The 25,535-nt window shown below is 32.1% G+C and overlaps 1 protein-coding gene across 4 annotated transcripts in view; it reads left to right on the forward strand.

Annotated features, from left to right (window-relative positions):
• LOC137933761 (uncharacterized) overlaps positions 1-25,535 on the forward strand; it is a 135,017-nt gene that overhangs the window by 88,976 nt on the left and 20,506 nt on the right. The window contains exon 1 of one of the 4 annotated variants that reach the window (XM_068777803.1): positions 3,429-3,741. The exons of the other annotated variants lie outside the window; for them this stretch is intronic. The gene's annotated coding sequence lies outside the window, so the exon portion shown is untranslated. Of the gene's footprint in view, positions 1-3,428; positions 3,742-25,535 lie in introns of those variants that run through there. 4 annotated transcript variants of the gene reach the window in all.

A 25,535-nucleotide genomic window follows, 5' to 3' on the forward strand; every position in this document is an offset into this window, starting at 1 on the left:
GGTCCTTGGTTCTTCTTAAAATCTTCATATTTATGACTCGATTCTGTTTGGATCAATGCCATATTAAATTTTCATTCTTACTCAACATATATATATTCTTAGTTTTTCGTTAAACTGTTTCAAACCGGACTTTAGACAAGAAAGGGACAGATAAATGTGGAAGGCGTCAATAAATTTGAAGAAATGTGAGATGCGTTTACACGCGGCTACTTTTTAAAATCGATTTGCTATTTCTTAAGTAATATTTATAATTTTTTGTTCATCATATTCTCTTTTACAAAAAATACTTGAATTGTGATGATGGTTTTATATCATCATCCATTCCGTTGTTGAACATAGGCTTCGACATAGATTTCCAAAAGTTGGAAACGCTCTACATCCAGCGTCTTCCAACTAACTTAACAATCCCTGTGTACCCAGGGCAGGGGAAGTGGAATTAAAAAAAAATCAAGACCTTTGACCACTTCAACCTGCCTATGAATATAAATAAATTAATCCTAATGTTTTTTTTTTAATACTAATACGAGAATTTACGAGATAGCGATTCGTTGAAAATATCGACACTGCGATACTTGAGACATAATTTTTTTTTCTAGAATGTATTGTTTTCTTTTCTAGACGTCCCTTTTGAATGTTTGTCTCTACAATAACATTGTTTTACACCCGAACCCGCTTGCACAGACCACAGGATTTTTTTACACAAGGCATATCACATTGCGTTCGTCTCGTGTGGCTGCCATTTGCAACTTCCTTTACGTTGTTTTGTTCTATTGCCACATGTGTGAGATTGGCATCTCTCGTTAACGATGTAACGGTTAGATATGTTTGGGATGAAACGAGAATTTGTATTTTGTGAACAGAAAACTAACTATGTATTATAATTGGTTACATGACAGATCTGTTCTTAAATAATTGAATAATATTTTTTAGACAATTATGTTCGTAATTGTTTTACCCGTCATGCTATCGAACTTGCAATGAAAGATTTATTTGACAAGTTATTCCTATAAAAACATGTATTGAGGTTACAATTTAGTAAGATTCAGAAACGAAAGATTTTGAAATATTCATACATAAAATTATTTATTTCGTTGTATTGATCAGTAAAATATTAAATTAGGTAAAACTTATTGATAAATTTACTGTTGTAAAAAGTATATACCAGTATTAATAAGTTTTTTACATTATTCTTAATAGTAATTTTAAGTGCACTGGGAAGTTAAAATAACCTAATTAAAAATTAAACATATAAGTCTATTTACATAATAATAAAAATAAATCAAAACCCGAGAAAACCGTAACGTTTTATTTCATAATTTAGATAACCTTGAAGAAAATTCGATGAAGTTTCTTAAGACAAGGAAAAAGTTAAAAATTGCCAAGAAAATAGACAAAATAACACCTCTATTTCCACAAAAACGTTGGACTAAATTTAAACAACAGTCAAAGCGAAGAAAAAAGGTTGTTCGTCACAAAAAAATATTACTATCATTTATTATTTTCATAAAAATATATATATTTATGTTTGTACAAACATACAATGTTTAAAATGGTAGCATTTTTTTTTCGATAATTTACATATTTTTCCATTAGCCTTAATGAAAAAATATGCATGAAAAAAAGAATGTGCGAAAAACAAAGCATGTAATATTCAAATTATCATTACTTGGTGCGAAAATTAAATATTAAAGAAATTCTTCACATAAGATTTATTACTTTGAATAATGCTTATTATACTCTAAAATTAAAACAATCGTTTATAACATGTCAGTTTTATTTTACCATTGCATAGATTATAATAATAATGAAAAAAATATTACAAAGTAAAAAAATTTTAAAGACACAGAAATTAAAAAATGTATCACGACAAGATAGTTTTTTTTTTTCAGTTTCATTAGCATATAATATAAATATTAACGAAATTAAAAAAAAAAACGAATTCACTTAATCTTTTACAACTTATGCCTTCCAGTGATATATTTTATATGCCTAATAATTATTGATATATATTTAACGAAATATTGTATGCAAAATAAGTAACATGGAACACACACTAAATTAGAAACGTTTAAACGTATTGACAATTCATTTAAATCTTTTTTCAAAATATTTTTAAAATTCGAACCAGTGAGAATTGCTTACGTCATAACACTAACTACATAGTTTTTGCAATAATTTTGTAATGAAAAATTATAACGGTATTCTTTTGATTCTCCTTAAACAGCAGTGGTATTCTTTTGGTTATGTCTGTGGGAAAGTCTAAGCTAATTGAAATATATATATGTTAAATAATATTTCAGAAATCTCGTAAAGTATTTTATGCCCAGTAAACTCCTTTTTTATGTTAGAAACGTATTGTAAACAAAAAATTAATAAGATAATAATTATTAAAATCAATTATTATACAGGGATATATTAAATCAATTATCCGAATAATCCGAAATGAATACGACAAAATCGACCAAACAAAAGACTTTGTAAGTTTAAATTGAGAACAATTTAGTCGGCGAAGAAAATAATAAAAAAAGTAATAGTAAACAGTCGACGGACAATGCGGGCAAAAAGCAACAATAAGGTCCAACCTTTACTTATTGGGCACAGCTTCACACCGAGAGAATAACCGTAGCCATTCATAAAGGAGGAAACGAGACGAACTGGTCGCTGTTTTGAGAAAACGCATGCGTGACTGAGAGAGCGAAGGAGACTGCATTCCATACGTTCGGCCGCCCTCCGCTGGCTTCGGTGTTACTATCCTGCGATATCTCCCCAATTAACTCTGTTAAATATAATTAATTATTGCCTTATGTCCTAAAGTCAGTGTAGATTACGTTGATTTTTTCGGCTCTTTATAACTAAGACACTTTATCATTACGCTTGTTAAGTTTTTCCTACGTCATTTAATTTTTTTATTACTAATATTTTTTTATACTTATAAGTTACAGTGTTTGTATTGTAGTTATTTATTATTAATTACTATTACAACCGTGAAGTAAAATATTGTAAATCAAACGTTTCTTGGACGCTTTAGCCACGTTCATTAAAATCATCATTAAATCCTAACTATATATCCGAATACATGTCTAAGTAAAGTAAAAACCAAAATACTTTATAAAAATAAACTGGCCTCGCCTGGTTAATTATAGCATTGAAAGGAGGCTGTCAGGATAAAATACTAAATATAATAGTAAACAAATTGCTGAATTTTTTTTAAAAATTACACAAAAAATATTTAATAAGTAATTTCAAAAATGTTCTCATAATGATGACAATGTTTAGAGATTGGCTATAATATATTTAATTAAATTTAGTAAAGACTATTACACGAATTATAAAATTTACAAAGTGAGAGTTAGTTACAAAGCACAATAATATTTACATGTTGGCAACACCGATCGCCGCGCGCGCCTCTCACTAGTTTACATGCGGTGCGTCAAACTAGACGTTGTCTGCTCGCGCGCACTCATTTAAAGTAATATACTCGTTTATCTCCTCCCGTGATACTTGACTGAATATTTCAAGTAACTGTTAAAGTTTTTCAACAGTTTGTGCCATCAACATTGTTAATTACGTATCAAGTGCATTTCGTGTTCACTCTGTGAAGGTGTAACGTGTTTTTTTTGTGATTTGAGTGCGTAAATCCAAGAAGGAACGCCGAGGGTACTTTCACTGGACTGAAAGTTTAAATAAAATCATTCGGGCAACTTCATTTAAGGACTTTGGGGTACACCATACAACGTAAAGGTATTTGAACAACACAATGTTTTTATAATAATAAATTTCCTTTAAAAAAAACTATAATTTATATAATTTATAAAAGTACAGATTAATTAAAAACCAAAACGTATTCTTTTACAAACCAATAAGTGCATACTTATGTGATAATAATTTACAAAATCTTGAACAAATTTAAATAAAATCGTTATTTTTGAATTGTATTTGTAATATGATTACTTTATTTTTGCAATAAAAGAGCGGTGTTTAACAATGTATGTATAATAAGTTATATATATTATTAATTAAGTAAGTCACTGATTTAATCACGTGAAAGTTTTTCTTTATGAATAAATTCTTAAGTCAAGTTGATACTCTGCCTGTTATCTAAATGCAAACAGTATATCTCTTTGATCTGTTTGTCCTCCCTCAGTTTCACAGATAAAACACGTATCGTGTCAAAAACGTCATTGTTATATCATCTGTATGAATTAAAGTGGAAATGTTTGACTTATTGAACTTTCACATATATTTAGTTTATACATACTTCGACGTTTAATCAATTTATTGACGTATATTATGTTGGTAAATTGTAATTTTAAAATATTGTGAACAATAAATTATATTTTAAGCAAATTAATAATAAAAAACGCCATTATTTTAGAGTAATGTAAGTAATTTTAGATGCTTTTATTTAAAATCGTTTCTTGCGTTTGCCTTGCCTGGTTTTCTATATAGATAAAACAACGTGTTTTATTTTAACATCAAAACTTAATGTTCGATTTTTAAAAATTTTGATATAACATAATTGAACAAATTCACAATATCTATGGGGTTTATTAATTGTTGTTGTAAAATGTTTTAAGTGACGAATATATATGCGCATTTCTCAGTAAATAGCTTTAAACCTATTTTTATTATTCTATATGAAGTTATCACTATATGTTCATAAATTTATTTTTTATGTTGGATAGGAATTCGAATTTTGAAAACGCTTTTTATGGTCTTCATTATCTCTGAAACCATTGATTCGTATAGGATGTATCATACATTAATTAATAGCAAATGAGCCCACGTACACATTCACCCCCTAGCTTTTATACTTATAACCAATCACCCTTTAGATATAGGTAAAATGACGGTATCATTTTTTAAGCATCTAAATATAATGTTCGATGTTTAAAAGTTTTATGTAATGAAATAATTTAACAATAATAAATATATTTACAGAGTACAGAGTAATATTGTACATTATAATTTTATTTTACGTTTTATATTAGAATCCATTGTTGTACTTTGTTCAGAATAAATATGGTTTAAATTTTTAGCAATACACATATTGCGTACTTTATAAATTCTTATTATATTACAATGTAAGATTCGTAAATTGCTTAATAAGAAGACACTTGTCTGGTTTTCGACTGAAATACTTTTATCATGCCTCGTTTGAAAATTATATTTAGTCTTAGAACTTTACCTATTTGAGTCATGGCAGTTCACAAAATGATTATTCATTCATTTAAATTTATTTAATTTATTTTAAATGTAAATCAGTTTTTTTCTATGAAATTACGATCTTTTTACGTATATCTTACCCTGTGATATGGGTATTCTCCTTGCAAAATTTTTTTTAAAAAGATAAGTTTATAATTAAAAACGTTCTATAAAATTCAAAAGATTTCGAATGCATATAGCGTATTTAGCAAACAGTTTACCGTTAATGCTTAGTTAACAATCGTTTTAAAGAAAAAGTTAGTTTAAAAAAATAAAAACTATGAAGTTCACATAGCAGTTGACGATTTTAAAACTATAATATAGCAGCAAATATAGCTACCACTAATATATATAGCGTTTTAGTAAACGTTTTTAAATAACGAATACTATTATGGCTAAATTAACTGTCATTTTTTATTTGTTTGTCTTCTCATTTTTAAATGTTTGTTGAGAAGTTTATTAGTATGTTTTATTATAATGTCGTTCTGCCTCTTAGTGAAAAGTATACAGGATGATTGGTTTTAACTGTAAAAGCTTTAAAATGTTTGACACTTCCAATTTCTCTATATATAAAAAAAAACAAAAATATGTTATATTAATTCATTTTTAATATTGGAATGCGACAGACCAATAAATTTTGTCTGTACAAAGTCTGCAAAGACGGATAATAAACAATAATTAATTTTAATATGTAGTAATTACGTTATAAATTCACTTATTTAAACCTTTCACATCTAAACACAATAACCTGTACAGTAAAGCGTGTATGCACAAAACATCGATTACGTGAAAAATATCGATAATCGATACGTGTTTGCAATCGAATAATTTCACAACGGGATCGTCGATCGACTTCCGAGTTTCGTAACAATTGTATTGTTACATGAACTGCATTACTCTGCGTCCTAAATAATATTGAATTATAGATTTTATTGTTTATATAAAAACTATCGATTTCTAAAACTTTTTCACATACGTGATATAATTTATTAGAAAGTAGAAATGTGTATAACTGTAATGTAATAAGTAAAAAAACTGTGTGCTGTAGACACGGCAGGTTTTTTTTAATTATTTATATAAGTTTAATTATACGGACAGCTCCGCTTACGCCTATGACCCGGAGGTGATCCAAACTATAATTCATTTAATAACCGACTTTCCTCTGAACAGATGAATGAAAAATAATATATACATACATAGTATACATAGTTTTTGTATATTTATCGACTATACTATGAAATCGGAAATTAATAAGGTTACCTATGTCCAGCTGTGGTCGTTCTTCGATTGGATTCAGACGGTTTCCAACCGCTCCTATTTGAAATCTATAGAAAAGCCTGGCTCCACCGGTGGACATGCAGCTCAAATGACGACTATAAAATAAGAAATTTTAAATTAAAAAAAAACTTCCAATTTAAAAGTATAAAAGTTAAATATTTTAGAAACTGAAGTCAAAGGATTCTGGATGTAAATATAAAAAAGTCGCGAAAAAAAATAAGTCCGAGTTTGCTCTAGGCTCTTATCAGATCAAAGCCCTTTAGAAACCTTCGCAACTAAAAGTTGATGATGATGATGGAATTAATAAATATACAAATAAAGATATCTACGATGTTATCATGGCGTGACTACCAAAAAAAAAATAGATGTCATCCATTTTTTTATTAGCTTAATTACCCCTAATTATTATATCTCGTGTTGCATCCAAAAACATCGCGTTCATCTCTTCAGTAAAAAAATAAATAAGTTTCACACTTGACAGACACGAGCATCCACTAGAGATAATCTGGAGTATTTTTATCTTCCAGTCCATGGGAAACGACGCATGTGGTGAAAAACTCACCCAATGAGAGCACGACGACAGATGTTTCCTTATTTCTTACATTCAAACATTAACGGCTTTAAGATCTTTTGATATATAATTACAATGGTACAAGTTTAAAGTAAAAGTGTCGTGTTGAAAATAGAATCGGGAAGTATTGTTTTAGACCAGAGTTCCCCAAACTTTTTTGTGTCGTAGACCCCTTGCCATGTTTTTTCTTGTTGGGTAGACCCCCCTACTTACCTGATATTTATTTCCTGTAAATTTATTTGTTTTTCTCAAATTTATATTTATAGAGTGACGAATTGAACAAGTCAGTGCAAGGTAGCGAAGCTCTGAGACTGCGACTCTCAGGTTTTTACAAGTTCAAAATATATTGCGACCACAAAGCGAATACCAACATCCTACAACTTACACAATTTTATAAACATATATAATAATTTTTTTACTTCATAGGTACTTTTATAAATAATGTACAAGTTTTGATATTATAAGATAGTATTATGTAAGTAAATAGGTACTATCAGTGTATGTGTTGAGATCCACTATCGTGGACCCCCATTTTCATTTCATGGACTCCCAAATTTTTTTTCGCTGACGTAGTCCCCTTGCAGGTTTTCATAGACCCCTAGGGGTCGATATAGACCACTTTGGGAATCACTGTTTTAGACTCTGAGGCACAGATGGACGTGGTCTCCAATCACCATAATAAGATTTCAGGGGTAGTGTGAAGAATGCACTCAGTATGGAGTACCAAAAATAACACAACGCCAGGCATTATGGAAATGAAAAAGTTCGTAATGGATATACCGCAGTCCATAAAGCGAGAAGGCAACTACCGCGAGTATAAATGGGTAGGAATCCCACATAACCTTGTCCTACTTTAGAGATGGAGAAAAAAAAACAAAGTGTTATATATGTTACGTTTAGTCGTAGAATTTATAGGTTTTTGACCCTATACTAGAAGCAACGCTACACCGGCCCGTTATCATTCCTGAACTGTTATGTCCCAGCAAGGGCGGCTCTAGCTCGTGTAGTACCCGTTTGTAATGAAACCATGGCGCCCCCTAGGCCTAACCTCCCCCCCACCCCTGCCGCGTCTACTACACACACACACACACTACAACTACTTTGGCTTCGTAACAAGAAAGTTTTTCCATATTCCAACAAGCTATTTTATAAGTAGGTATAGCTACAGTATGGTATTAGTTACGGCCTCATTCCTTATGACGACAGAATAACACTCATTGTCTTTATACCTGTAGCACATTTTAGTTGTGAAACTAAGCGAGTATGATGGTTCAAGACGATGATCTTAACTGTCTCAGGGGGCGCCTATAGGCGCTGCACTATAGGTTAAGCCGCCCCTGTATCCCAGGCATCTGTTCTGTATGCTATATGACTGGTTTAGCCACTTCAATATGCCAATGCAAAGGCTGCAGCATAAGTAACACCTTACCTTTTATAATCAAGTATACAAATTCAGACAATGTAAATATGCTTATTTTGTTTACGTTGTAACTGCTGTTAAATAACAGTGTTATAACTAGCGCCGGCGATAAGCTATTAACGATTTTACGATTAGCGTTCCGTTATTATTATTAGTCTGTTTTATGTGCAAAAGATTAGTTAGTTTAATTTATATCATTGTTAACTAAAGTACATAACTATTAATTCGAATTATTGAATGTAATTTATATTTAGTTTATAATATTATGGTAAAAAATTTTCATAAAATTTTATTCACAATATCTTTCATTCTTTTTCCATATTTTCCTTCTAGAAGTCTACCATTTTATGTTCATCATGTGTTTAATCATTTATTTACTCTTAATTCTTATTTCCTTACTATTTAGTGACTTAATTAACATATATAATATTTGTTAATTTATTTATTTTTATTGTTTTTCCTATTACCTTTTTGCGGAACTCCAAAATAGTCTGGCAACACTCCTCTTTACTCATCTGTGAGGCGATGTTCTCCTCTATTCATTTTGCTAACCTATATTGGTATTCTTCTCTTGCTTAAAATGCTTATAATTATATATAGCCAGTATAAAACAGACGGTTTTATCGCTTGGAGATATCTATACCAGAACACCATTTAATATATCAACATCATGAAAATTCTTACGTCAATTGTGTCGGTATAGAAAACTTTAGTAAAATATATCCAATTACCTAATAGATTCAGGCGTTACTTTGCGGAAGTCCATCTTAAGTAAGAAAGGGACTAACTACTTCCGCTATGCAGCAGTAGTCGTGCAATGAAGTGCACCCAGGAGTAATGTTACACCGACTAGTGCCAAACACCATGCACTCGGTACTCCTGAGGATGCCCCGTGGAGGGGTGAAACACGTGTTGAATGAATTAACACGGTATCCACGTCTACTTGGCGGAGTACGCGGTAAGCCTTTATGGTTCGAGTTCGAGTGCCAGTCTGGCGTTAAAATCAGGGAGGAGTCAATAGCCTCCCTGATAGGCGGAAAGGATACTAGGGAAGAATTCCTCTCATACTGCAAGGAAATAATTAAAAAAGTGATATTAATTTTAAATAGACAATAAGAAAAAATGTAATAAAATGTAACTCAAAATGTGATATAAAATGTGATCGAAAAGAAATAAAGATAAAATGTAACATGTAATGAGGGAGGAATGAAAGTTCACAGAGTAAAAGGGAAAGATTGAAAGAATGTGTGAAGAACGAAAGGAGAGAATGGAAATAATAAATAACTATGTGAAAAAATAAATTGCCCGTAAAGTCTTTGTCCCACCAAAGATAGGGGTACGAGAGGCCCCCAATAGCGGGGGCCATAAAAAAGCCTTTATAGCGTTCGGGAGAAAACTCCGCGTTGTAGAGGCCGTTGCTCCTTCCACATACCTCCTATTCCATTCGTCAAGCGCTTCCAGTCTGAGCTGTCGCTTGACGAATGAGATGGAGCATTCCTCGTATACTGGTTTAACGGTTCCTATTAGGAACTTAAAGACCCCAGAGTTCATCTATTCAACGCGCTACATGGCTTGCCCACTGTTACTTCAACTTATCAATCTGTTGGGCAATGTTGGTTACTTTTGTCCACGGATCTCCTGATTCCTAATTCGAACATAGCCTCTTCTATGGAGCGTTAAACGACTAATCTCACCCATAACACCAGAAGTGGGAGCCCACGTTTCTGTACCTTAAGTAATGATTGAAGACTTTCGTCTTTAGATACTGCGGGATATTAAAAGAGATGTTTCATTGTTTCGACAATTGATCTATTTATTCTTTGATTTTGACATATGCTTTAGTAATTGAAACAAACATTTACGTGGTATGTTAGTCCAAATGTTTACTTATATTACGAACGACACGTGCTCCTCAAGCGCTTTATCTTTGTCATACATGCACGTGCACCTCATCTTCGTGTGAAGTTACAGTCATGAGGCTATGAATATACAATATATATATGTACATATATATATATATAAGTATGTATACATGTAACGTCAGAGAAATATTAAAAAATTTAAATCATGTCTAATTTATTTAATACAAATAATAGACATGGATCACAAATAGACATAATTTAAATAGGTCATGATTATTCTAGAAGAGTCCAATTTAATAAAAATTTAAACTCCTGTACAATAGCACGAAACCAAACCCATAGCAAAGCGTAGACTTTAGTCAATTTTAGACGTCAGCCAAGAAACAAGAAATTTTATATTATCTCTACAATTACTGTTTGTCATAATTATTATTATTAGTGTTTTCGCAACTAAGTTTTGCGTCGTGGTTGGTCTCAATCGAAACAATTCAATTTAGTATATAACCACGAGTCAGACTAGTGGCTTTTGTTGATGACAAATTTTTCACCACACATTTTTCACATTTTATAGTAGTAGTATTAAAGGGTTAAAAAGAGAAAGATATAGTTGTAGATATGTAAGTAGAAAGATAGATCATGCGAAGAATGACTGAAGAGTATGGAAATATAAAAAAAAGAAAAGGGCGTGAAAAAATGATTTAAAGATTGAAAACGTCCCTGTCCCATAAATAACATAAGAGAACAAGAGGCCACCAATAGTGAGGGTAAAAAAAGTTACTTTCTTTCATCTATAGATCTTGTCATCTCTGATCATATCTCGTAGAGATATAGCATAACCTTCTCGTCTCATTGAACGACTATAAACAGCAGAATATTTTAAATTTAGAACCTTTATTTATAACACAAACCTTTATCTAAACACATATCATCATTAAAGTTTTATCTACAAAACTATAACAGTTAAAATACTAAATTTATTGACCATTACATTCTCAGATGAAGTGCACATCATAAAACACCCAAAGCTAACCGGATATAAGTCAATATAAACGGGAAGCGCATAAAAGCCGACGTTAATGTTCATTTCACGACAGAATTCAAAACAAAAGGTCAGTTAACTTTGATAGAAATAGATTATCTTCGCGGTTAAATATAACTTCGGTTTTTTCATTAGGGAACGCTTACTTACGTAACTTAAATAAACTATTCTTTTAAACTTAAAACACTTGAGTATTTTAAATAAGAGTACAGTACCCAGCGATATATATTGCACATCGACCTTTGGAAAGAGACAATCGGCTAATCTGTCACACGAAATACAACGACACGTCATATTGGTAGTGTGGGATAGAGATAACGCTCTCAAAAGTCGAAATTAGCCGATTGGCTCTTTCCAAAGGTCGATGTGCAATATTTACGGCCGGGTACTATACATACAGTTCATACTATGTTTATATTATATATATGTAACAGTAGGAGAAAAATTTAAAACACCGTTTTCACCTTCAAAAATTATATACATATACTAGCTGATCCCGCAAACGTTGTTTTGCAAAAAAAAATTGATATTTTAATTTACAAATAAAAAATAAGTGTTGATCGTAGAGGGGTGAAAATTTATGGTTGTATGTATTCTTGTATGCTGTATCATAATAAAATAAAAACCAAAAAAATTGTCTAAAAAATTAAAAATAAAATTTAGGGGTGGACCACCCTTATCACTTAGGGGTATGGAAAACAGATAGTAGCCGATTCTCAGACATACTGAATACGCATGTAAAATTTGGTAAAAATCGGTCAAGCCGTTTCGGAGGAGTTCAAGTTCGAACACCGTGACACGAAAATTTTAAATATCAGATAAATTTGTCACCAAAAACCTTTAAAGTTTTTAAATATATTTTCAATCATCCTGTATAAAGCAATCACTATGAAACTTTAATGAGACAGGCCAATAGCTTTTAGTGCTACAAAGTCTGCTTGGACAAATATTAAACAATAATTAATTTTAATATGTAGTAATCGGAATTTTTAAAATGTCATATATTGATTGACAGAAAATGAGCTATGTATTCACATATATAAATCCTTTACACCTGGAACTAGTCCGCAATATTTCACATTTTGTGCTGGAATTGAAACCCGTGACCAACGATAATAAACCACAGTTCTTAACCACGAAGTTACTGACTGATATCTACATTAGTAGTAAACTTTGTCGGCAATAGATAATAATTATCAATTATCAATATTATCGCGCATAACAAACTTGATTCATACTTTGTAGAAAGCCTCTCATAGCAAACGTGACATCAGACGGTCATGTATATATTATCGTATTTATAATGAAATGAAGCGTGCGCTGTTAAAATGTTTTTGTCCCCAGGATTCGGTAAGTAATTTTACTATTTTTTAAGACGTTTCGATAATATCAAAGATCAAAATACGAATGTTATATACATAAGAAATGATAAATTAAATTTTATGATATGAAATGCAAAATACACGTGCATCAAAACGACATATTAAAAAATATCAATGAAATACTAACCATCATCTGCATCACAAATACATCATCATTATTTCAACAGTGTTTTGTCACAGATATTTATAATTTTTTTTTGATTTTTGTTAGTGGACAGTGTTAGCTAAAATTTGTGTTTATAACAGGTGGCGCAAAAGTAATGTCATAATAAGTGCCTTTATTATATAATGTACTTATATGTCTATATATGTAGTTATCTACATCATATATGTCACAGACCAGTGTATTATACCTATCCTCAGAAAACTTGTTTCTGAGCATTGGCAGTCCTGTATAATTAGTGAATGTGTGAATTATATATAAGACTATATCTCGGGAATCGAATCCATGACTTAACATCGCAAATATCAGTCCTCTATCGCTGGGGTACCACTGATCATTCTCTTTTGATAATCCCAACCTACAGCGCTCTGTAGTCTCTCCTCATTTATTTAATATAGCATTATATACATCAAAATATTTACAATTGTTGTTGATGCAAGAAATTTAGACTAGTAAAGATATATCCTTTCTGTTGATCTTTGCATTGGGATCGCTGGCCAGCAGAGATCAGAGTAGTAACAAGTACATTTGTTTATAATTTATCCATATATTACTGTTTTTAATCTATTTTATATATTGCATAAAACGGACAATTTCATCATTTACTTAATAGTGTATCTGGGTGTGTGAGTGATTTTTGTGTGCGTATTCTTGTACACCTTTCCCCCGATTTACACGGTAGATACGTTCCTGAGAAAATCGTGTAAATCGAAAAACTTGCAGAAAATGCATAATTTTGCTATTTAACAGTTGTAATTTTTTCAATATTTTTAGTTGTACAAAATAAAAATAAAATGCATTGCCAAGTTAAAATATTTAATCTATTACGGAAACATTGTTTTTTTTTATTTAATTACAATACATTAAACAGAAGAACAAAAAAATAAAACGAAAGGTATTTTATTATCCTGTATCACTGTCAGAAATTACTCTCATTCTTTTTTTTCGGAATCGATGGTTCGAAATCACTTTCATCACTCGCAAGTTATTTGTGCCAATTCGATCTTTGAAGCAGAAATATTATGAGAGATGGTAATAAAATCGGTTATTAAAATAAAATAAAAAACTTTTTTGGAAAACCGTGTAAAAGCGAAACGTTTAAAACAAGTACCGTGTAAATCGGGGGACAGGTGTATTTACATGTACGAAAGTGTTGTAGTGAGCTTACAATACAATAATACATTGTATTTAGCTGGTGGTATATCTATAATAATTATTTGCCTTACAAGAGAACGGACGGACTAATGAAATATTTGATTATGAATCGAATAAATCAACTAATGCTTGTTTTCCTTTTATGCGGACCACACAGAGGACAAATATACAATGCTCTACGTAAGAGAAACAAGTATATTTGAACTGCTATCTGATCTGTTGTCCCTCTATAAAACATACGCAATTAAGTGTTCCGTTAGATGAATTAAAACCGCACGGCATTACGGGCAGTTATTTGTGCAATTACTAGCGCGACCCGGGCATAAAACTAGTATTGCGTTAATTACACCATGAACCGTTCCCCGGCGCTGTGTGAACCGAAATCAATGGGTCGGCGGAACCGGTTGGCTAGCCGTAAAAACAGACCTTCTCCCATAAAATCAATCTATGGTACCATTTACTACAGATCAAATCATCCACGATACGGAATGCAAAAAGTGTATTTATATAAGCTGTGGTAGCTTTGTTCTCGTGGACACTTGAGCCGAATTATACTGTTTTATTTTAATTTTTTTTTTGCGCTCCGATTTTGGGCGCCATTATAATTGTCAAGTTAAAAAGTTTGCATCTATTTACATTTATTTCTTCTTTCATACTTTCATGATCTTTTATTATCTCTTCTTTCACCCGTCACAAATTCTATCATTATTTTTTATATTGTGTATCTATTTCTTAGATAAGTTTATTTTAATATTCTCCATTGTACACGCTAGGATACATTTAAATAGTTTAATAATAATAAACAAAAAAATACACACGCATTTATCTGCGGGCTGGCGGGCGGTGCACTTCACTGCACGACTACTGCATAGCGGAAGTAGCTATATATTAGTCCCTTTCTTAGTTAGGTTTGACTTCCGCGAGGTAACGCCTGAATCTATTAGATAATATAGTCTTTAACTGCAAAATCAACTGATGTAATTAGCTAAAGGATATCTACTGCTAGAAAAAACCTTGCTATGTTCAGTTATACGGAATTTGTTACCAGGACGACAGCATAGAAACATCTTATATGTATGTAATAAAAACTATGGGTATAAATTTCTCTCCAACATTACTACACACCTGTTAAATTCCAATGTAAAAAAAATATTAACTGGAATTGCTTTCGATAAAAAGAGAGAAAGTGAACGAGGCTGCAATCGATTTAACGCAAATTTCAGAGTTATTCAACAGTCAGTCGAAATTGAAAAGATTATAATTTGCAGTTTGTTTAGTTTTTATATTTGTTGTACACATATATATTTCATTATACAAATATAAATTGACTCTTGCCGTCACGTGAATCCTTGGTAATGATGTCGCTTGATTATTCTGTTTTCATTTAGGCTATATCTGTCTGAAAGTGTATATTTAGAGAAGTAAGAAAGTGTATATACATAACTTTTTTTAAAAGATATGTTGAGGTTGAGTTTTTCCTTTTTTTATCCACAACTGTAACACCTTGCGAAGTAGAATCAAAAATAAATAAATAGGAGTCCTGTTAAAAAGTTCCAATGTTGATATAAATAAAATTTATTTTTAATATGTACACGATTTTGAAGTACAAAATCATATTCCATACTTAGATATATTAAACACGCCATAGACGTTAGCTAATTTGAATATCTACATCACATAACCTGGTTTAAATTCTCATAGCACAGATAATAAATTATGTAAAACTATAAACTTGTCGTTAACATAAACCAACTAAGTTACATATACAATCCTTATGTTTGAAATTTCAATGATGGTTCAGAACAATTGTATATATAGTCATCAAACCATTTCTTGACTTATTATTTTCATTTCTTTTTATTTAACTTAAACTGGTTGTCCTATAAATCAACGTCAAACCAAAAACTAGTGATATGCCAGGTAATATTTCCGTTAAAAATAATTTTAATATTACGTACTCTATAATATTCTTTGTGGTTAAAACCACAAATTTATACTATTTCTTGTTCACATTTATGTTAACACTTCTATAAACGTCGAAAAATATACATACTGCAATATACTGATTTTAAAAGCAAATTGAACAATTTCTCAAACTATATTTAAATTATAATCACACCATTATACGTTCGTATTGCCATTGCCTGTGCTATCACCCAATTTTGTATTGACGTTGATTTATGGGACATCACTATGTTTTAAATCTATTAAAGTTGTGCAAGAGTGTTGTTCACTAATTAAGGATAGTTCATACAATTAATTTCGTCGAAACCTGTTAAAAAGCCCTTACGTATAGTAAGTATTTAAAAATATTTACAAGTAAAATAATAACAAAAAAATTACTGCATAAAAATCACATGTTAATAAAACACAAAAATTTTTGCATATGTATACTTAGGAGATATGGGAACAAAGTATAAAATATCTATTACTTGGAAATTTAACTTATTTAATCAAAGATTAACTTTAAGGATTCTTCGAGTGTAGAGTGTCGTAATAAATTAACCCGGCTTCGTCCTGAAGGGGTTTCTAGCTTTTGATTAATCCTTATCGTATTGGAATACAATACAGAGGATCAAATATACGGTACAAGTAAAAAAGTCAGTCTTTGTAATTTTTCTTAAATTACATTCCTATGATTCCTTTTCAAATATTTAATTGTTATGTATAACGATTTAATTCATAAAGTAAATATAAAAAATATATAAATAATAAATTGTTACACATCTGTATATACAGCATGATTGTTTATATTTATAATGTATAAAAAATACACCACATAAATGTAAATAGTGGAGATCAAATCGGAGCAATAATATAAAATTATTATAAATAGAACTCGATGTAATTACTAATCAATATTACACAGGATGATTGGTTATAGGTGTAAAAGAGGTGAATACATTTTTATTTAATGGAATCAGGCGTTACCTCGCGGAAGTCCATCCTAAGTAAGAAAAGGACCAATATTTAGCCACTTCCGCACATGCAGTGGTAGTCGTGCAATGAAATGCACCGCCCGCCAGCCCGCTGATAAATGCGGCAAACAATGCGAATCACACAACATATAGTTTCAGAAATAATAAACAAGTTATGATTAATAGAATAATTATTATTTACTATCTACTACTAATACTTGGTTTCGGTTGAAGTTGATGCTGTTAGCCCGAGAGCTTTTACAGCTTCATCGGAACTGAGTTCACGGAGCAGAAGGGTCCATGAACTTAAAAATGAAACATAAGCTGGACAGACGCGTTCCAGTTGTACGATGTCGTTCGCCTGTAGTAAACCGCTCTACCCGAGTAGAGCTGTGTAGTGTTGATGTTGTGTATGCGGCTTGGGACGGCAGCGTGGACCACAGGCAAGCTAAAGATGGATCCGGATCCAACCTCAATTCATTCACGCTGTTCGCGGTTAGCGAGCGGGCGGCTTTAAGAATGGGTGATGTGGTGTGATGAGTAGTTTTGTACTATTATGAATGATGCGATGTCCTGTGCGAAGTGTCGCAGGTGATGTGATCGCTGGTGCTGTGTGGTTAGCGCATGCAGTGTTGTGGGTGTCTGCAGCAGCTGTATTTACTATCTTTACCTGCAGACTTTATACTGTCAGAAATATTTGACCTGTCGCATTTAAATAGAAGATATATATATATATATATATATATATATATATATATATATATATATATATATATATATATATATATATATATATATATATATATATATACTAGCTGATCCCGCAAACGTTGTTTTGCAAAAATAATAAGGGTTGATCGTAGAGGAGTCAAAATTTAGGTTTGTATGTATTTTTGTATACTGTATCATAATAAAATAAAAACCAAGAAAATTGTCTAAAAAATTAAAAATAAAATTTAGGGGTGGACCACCCTTATCACTTAGGGGTATGGAAAATAGATAGTAGCCGATTCTCAGACATACTGAATACGCATGTAAAATTTGGTAAAAATCGGTCAAGCCGTTTCGGAGGAGTTCAAGTTCGAACACCGTGACACGAGAATTTTATATATTAGATATGTGTGTATATATATATATATATATATATATATATATATATATATATATATATATATATATATATATATATGTATATAGTGATAGGTGTAAAAACTTTAAAGCCTTTATACATATAACAAATTATGCTATATATAGCGCCAGTTAATAACAGAATAAGAGTAAAGAACTTTCGACTATACGAATGTAATTGAGGCGATTTAAAAGTCCAATGTCAAGTTACATTCCTATGAAGCAGCTGACAATGTGACCCGCATATTTGGATAGAAATGCCGTGTTAATGCCGGCAATAACTGCCCTGTCATCCGGCTTAACCGAATAATTAACTTGGTTTTTGTTACTTATATGTACAGTAGACTGACCTAGCTGTCTATAGATAAAATACGAACAATAAAATACAAAAAACTTAGCCTTTCTAAAATTCCTATTATTATAATTTAAAAAATATATACGTTATACAGGGGTATCTGCGAAAGGGTTAATCCCGTGTCGAATCGTCTTTCGAATCACCCCTTAATATTCAAATTGTCCAATGTTGGGAAACAATTATCTACAGCATAATGCCTCATGGTTGAAAAGAAGTTATTTCAGATATAAGACCTATTTGTTACCCACTTAGCTAAGAGTGGCACTTATGCGATAATGCTTTCAGGGACAATTGTTTAAAAAAAAAAAACAAAATAAAAGAGCGAATGGAATGTCAAAAGCACATTTTTATGAAAGTTTTAAATACTTTCATAAGGATATAAACTTAGGAATAACTCTCTGACGAAACCCTTCTTTTTTGCTGCTAAAATACTCGCTAGTATGAAGTTGTATTCTGTTAGTTGTATTGTGTATGTCTATGTATGTTTATGTAAGTTTGTTTGTATATATATATATATATATATATATATAAATATATATATATATATGTTTACTTTTTCCATACTATGGTTGTATGTAAGAGATTGCGTTGTGTGATAAAACCGCCGTTGGCACTTTTTTGTGTATTATTGTGAAACTATTTAAAAATATCTTAACGTATACGATAAAAAATATTAAATAAAATAAATAAAACATTTTTAAGTCAAACTAGAAACATAAAATATTTAAAAAAATGAACCAAAGATATAAATACCATAATCGCCACGTTTGGCATGCGTGTTAACTATCGCAGTATAGTATTATGGAATGCAGAAGACACTGATGCCCATTATTTATTCACAAAGTGTGAATTGTATACAAGACAGTATTCCGGAATTCGAACTTGCGACCTACAATCGCAAGTCTCAGATCTTACCAGGTGGTAACCCAGCCACTGATCTGTTGGGAACAGTAAGTAAGAAATAAATGTATAAAATTTGCACATAAAAAAATATGTAAAAACTTGGTCTTGTCACTCCAAGGCCGACTAAATTACTCTAATCTCCATAACAAACTACTCGTTTTTGTCGATTTTAAACGTTTTAATATAAAAAAAGAAACAAAAACTGCAACTGTCTATCAGGTTTTGTTTTTAAATTAGACTTATCTCCTTAGTTATAAAGTCTAATTTGCTTTGTTAATTCATTCACAAGAATTATTCAAACAAGGTCAGTGTTTAAAAAAAGGATTGCTATAAAAACTTTGCCAAAGTTATTTCTTATACTTATTGCTTTATAATAATAGTTATAAAGGTTACAGGATTAATTCGCCGTCATCGTTTCAACCCATATATACCCACTGCAAGGTATAAACCTCTTATATAGATATCTAGGGGGGAATATTCCATAATCGCCACGACAGGTGGATTGTCGATCGCAATATTGTACGCAGAGGAACCTGCTTCCCATGCCCTAGAAATTTATTTGTGAACAAACATCTTGTACAATTATTAATGCACAAAATGTGAATTATATAGCTATCCCGGGAGCTGAACTCGCGACATAGGATCGCATGTCAGTCCTATACCGCTAGGCTACTATTGCTTAAACTCAATTATTGTATATTTAATCAGAATTTGTGATCTGTGTAGTAATGTGAGGAGTTTCAAAAATAAATTCAGTTTTAAATTTTTTAAGAGTGCATTTTATTGTCACTTGTTCGGGTCGGCGGACGGGTAGAGATCGTTGTGCTGTTGGGAATTGAAACAACTTATTACTTTTTCTTGGTTCATAATCATCATAGAAGCCATAGGTCTCGCGCTGCTCGAATCCAGGAATTTCCCGTCACTTTGACTGACCTTAAGTTGTACATTTATTTAAGTTTTAAACTTTGTTCAACGACTACAATGTATAAAATATTAAAAAATATCATTAAAAAAACATATTTATCTCAGTCTTTTATGTAAAAATAATGCTATAATTCAATATAAAAATCTATGGTTTGTAAACTATTGGCTTAGCATTTGTATTAAAAATTAAAACACGTATAAACAAGAAAACAGAAAAGATGAACGTATTGTAATATATTAAAATGTTCACTACAAATTCAAGTTTCGTTTGTTAAGACTGTCTTTTGAATACGGATGAGGAATATTCTGAGAATTATCAAAATATTCATCGTTACAAAGATTCGGTGTTGTGTACATGATTTCTGAAGAAATGTTCCACGAGTGAATTTATAATGAACGGAGGCGAAGAGTTTTACGTATTTTTAGAATTTTCGATCAAAATATCTATTTATTTATTGTTTCTTACAACTTATGAACGAAATACTTAAAATGCTGTAGTAAGTAGCGACTCGATTCCAAGTTACCACCACTGCACATCCATTTTAGAGAGCGGCCACCCGCTTCCTAACCGTGAACAGCGTGGATGAACCGTGGTTGGATCTGGATGCCTCCTCGGCTCGCCTGCGGTCCACGCTGCTCTCCCAAGTCGTATGCACACAACATCAACACAATCAATACACAGCTCTACACGAGTAGAGCGCTTTGCTACATGCATACGTGCCTGTTCAACTTTTTTTAGTTTCCAAGTTCACGGATCCTTCCGCTTCGTGAAATCGGCTTCGACGAAGCTGTAAAAGCCCTCAGGCTAACAGCATTGACATCAACAGAGTATGAGTCCAAGTTGCCCAAGGAGCCTACGAATATAGCTACCGTAACTTAGGTCTGAAGCTTAGCTCTCTCTGCACCCTGACCAATCGAACCCGCAAAGTCTTAAATGCCACTTGAATAGCGGTATAAGCCAAACAAACCATCATATTAGCAAACAAAGCCTGCTGCAAGGGATAGCTCTCTCCCAAAGATCGTTACAATTATAACGATCTTCCGAAACATTGACTAAAATAAAGATCAGATTAACAAATATATGAATTCGAATTTGAAATTGCAAATTAAATGATGTCATAGAATGTGGCGAAAGAAGAGTCGATGCGTGTCAGGATTGTAAATGAAAGAAAGAGAACAGAAGAAAATGTTATGAATGAAAGAGGACGTAACAATAGAAGTTATGAAGGATGATAGAGAACTAAAATAAAATAGTAACAATGAAAAAATTTATACTAAATAAAGTCTAATAATAAAGGCCTCGAATAACGGAGTACGTAATAAAAAAACTATTGAGAACCCTTCGGCCTATACGACTACCTATGAGTATTTCTTCTGCGAATGTACACATTTAACTAAGAAAATATAGGCCATTAAATTGACGTAGAATATGTCTAGTCATAATTATTGCTACAATGTGTTTTGAGGAGTAATTTGAAATTCGAAAACCGTATGTTATTATCGCCCTACCCTCAGATCCGTCTACGAAGGCGTTTACGAACCGTGAGTCAATGTGACTAACGCATTATGTAAGCTAACTTAAATGTCAAGTCACCTGCTACTAACTTGTTAAGTTTCAGTATATATAGTGTTGACTTTGTATGGTTTAGTTAATAATTTAGATGATAATATCTCTGGCGATAAGTATCTCTCAATTAATTACATATATATATATATATATATATATATATATATATATATATATATATATATATATATATATATATATATATATATATATGCGCATGCAGCATTAACAGAATGGCTCTGTGTTTGGCACTAATCGGTGTAACATAACTTCTGAAGATGCCCCGTGGAGGGGTGAAACACGTATTGAGTGATTTAACGGTGGCAGTTGTGTAAATCGCATTGTTTGCCGCATGCGCATGTATCAGCGGGCTGATGGGCGGTGCACTTTATTGCACGAATACCACTGCATGTGCGAAAGTGGCTAAATATTGGTCCTTTTCTTACTTAAGATGGATTTCCGCAAAATAACGCCTGATTCCATTAAATATATATTCGTTCATCAAAAAGATATTAAACACTCAAGAGTTTTAGCCTGTAAATAAAACTAATCGACGTTTTGACCTTTGGTTCGTTCATTACGACCACCCACTCAAGCGTTCTATCAGGCTCCATATACGGCACCACTCGATCTATAATAGTCAATGCAAAAAGACGCTATCTACAAATAGAGCTGTGAAAAGCTGTCACACATGGTACACTTTTTTCCAAGAAAACATCGCATGGAATTTTCCGAGTCGCAAACAAGGCGATTCGGAGAAAAAACGAACTGGTTCCGAAACTAGACTGGAACCTTCTCGATGTTTATTTTCACTTACCGCTTTCACATGTTTCTAGGTTTTTTGAAATTAAATGAAAGTCATACATTACTAGATATAGAGGCCGAATGTAAAATAAATTTCATGTTTATACTAATCCACTGTAACGTGACATATCATTTCTATTAAATGACGAGTCAGGCAGAATATTGTTTTGATGGTCACCAAAAGAGGACATTCTAGAACAGTCTTTCGGCTGTCGTACAAAAAATACCACTATGTTTACTATATCTCTCATATTACTATTATTCATGTTTGTATTTGCATTTAAATATGTAGGCTCTTGTCAAGTTTACTGTTTAAGCTTTCTTCGTTCAACAATTGTACGCTACCATTATTATTATTAATAATAGCAATTTAATTAATAATAATTCTTTTACACTTCACTACATTTGTAACATTTTACGTACAGCCTTAAACATAGTTTAAAACGCCGCCATCTCGATTAATTTATAAAAGTGTTGCCATAAATGTTGTCATCAAATAAGTATAAATCGATTAATTTCTACATGTATATGCCATGTGACATCTGCTAGGATTTCATTGATAGTAGGTTTATATATATATATATATATAAATATATTTATATATATATATATATATATATATATATATATATATATATATATAGTTAATGTCGCGAGAAATCACTTGATGCGGACAGCGCAGGTCTGGACATCTTGGCGATCTTTGGGAGAAGCCTATGAAAACAAGAATTTTTAAATACCTCAAATTAAGAAGCCTATAATAATTACTTCTATAAATAATGGTTTAATGTAAAAGAGAGACTAATGACACGTGATTAATTACAGTGTAACATTGTCTCTATTTTACTATTTATGCATATTTACTTCCAGAAAATCACACCAGCCTATTTTTTATATATGTACCTTTTTATACTCGTAGGAAAATCCATGGGATAACTCTCCGCTGCGGGGGCAACGAAAGGGTTATGCTGGACTCCTACCGGCTAAAACCTAGCCTTCAACGTCTTTTGTTGAAACTACGGGAACGCTTTCGCATACTTTATAGTGTCCTGCACTTTTATACATGTACCTAGTTCATTTTTATGTTCCAATATGAAATTAATTAAAAAAAATTAATATGCATAAATATTACGACAATATGACGTCACACTAAAGAGGCATATCCTTAAAAACAACGCAGTCTCACCGTCCGTGTATCCGTGTAAGTAGAAAGCGAGTTAATTATAATTACATAATTAACCAAATCTGAGCTCTCACGCGGTCTGAAACCGGCGGGGAACCCTTTCACAATTTCAGACTAAGTAAACATTTTGAGTACGATGAAGATTGAAACCGGTTATAACTGGTTACCCCGAAGTAGGAAGCGGTCAATGATCGCAAGCGGTAGTCGAAGAAATGCGGGTGGAAATTGCGCAGTCCCGACTTCCTTTCTGCGATTTTCTCATGCCCGGATGATTTACTCACCGTCGGATGCTTCTTAATCTGCTCAATATCTTTTTTATTAGTTCATCTATGGTTTACTTATAATAAGACAACAAAATTACAAAATCAAAATTAAACTGAAGTCAAATACCTACACTGAAACAAAATATGATCAAATTAACACAACATATTTTAAATATTTAATGGAATCAGGCTTTATCTCGCGGAAGTCCATCCTAAGTATAAAAGGACCAATATTTAGCCACTTCCGCACATGCAGTGGTAGTCGTGCAATGAAATGAACCGCTCGCCAGCCCGCTGATAAATGCGTATGCGGCAAACAATGCGAATTACACAACCGCCACCGTCAAATCACTCAACACGTGTTTCACCCCTCCACGGGACATCTTCAGTAGTTATGTTACACCGATTAGTGCTCTGTGTCTATCACTGCATATGCGGAAGTGGCTAAATATTGGTCCTTTTCTTACAACATATTTTAGTATTACTTCATTTTTTACATTGATTATACACAAATAATGATGCAATTGTAATCTCAGCTACTAATATATCTCGTCTACTATAGATTTCCAATAAGCCCAGTGGAAAGCGGATTGCAAGTTCACAACACGATTTTTAACCGACATCGTGGCGATCTTTACGACAGGTATATATCATGCAAAGGGCATCCAAGGAAAAACAAGATTATTTAGTGTATTATTCTCGCTCTTGCAACATTAGTGCGAAAAGGTTCTTTAGTGAAGACTAAAGACGACAGACTAGTCTTCCATTAGGACAGAGTTCCCCAAACTTTTTTATGTCGTAGACCCCTTGCCATGTTTTTCCTTGTTGGGTAAACCCCCTACTTACTCGATATTGATTTCCTGTAAATTTCTAACTGTAGTGAAGTTTAGTGTTAAAAACTTAAAGTAAAAACACATGTTAATTTATACATTTATTAATTGAATTTAAAATAAAACTACTCAAAATAAAATTTTATATCTGTTATGTAAAATATACGTTTTGATATTATAAGATAGTATGTAAGTAAATAGGTACTATCAGTGTGTGTTGAGATCCACTATCGTGGACCCCAATTTTCATTTCATGGACCCCCCAATTTTTTCGCTGACGTAGACCCCTTGCAGGTTGTCATAGACCCCTTGGGGTCGATATAGACCGCTTTGGGAATCACTGCATTAGGAGGACCAACAATATAGTAAAGGCACTGAGTCTTTAGATCTTTGTGGAATGGATGGATAGTCTTATCACTCAAGACCAATAAAAGATTTGTCGTTTCAGCTCATAGACGTCCACTGCTTGGCCTAGGCCTCCCCCCAAAGATAACTATGGGAGGATATACCATAATCGCAACACAGCAATGAACGCTGTTCGTGAGAGTGATTTCACCGTTTCTTTCGAAGGAAATCACCATAACC

Source organism: Battus philenor, unplaced genomic scaffold, assembly GCF_028537555.1.
Source record: "Battus philenor isolate CCGP_79_NKW_IND1 unplaced genomic scaffold, ilBatPhil1.0.hap1 SCAF_14, whole genome shotgun sequence".
NCBI classification, from domain to species: domain Eukaryota; kingdom Metazoa; phylum Arthropoda; class Insecta; order Lepidoptera; family Papilionidae; genus Battus; species Battus philenor.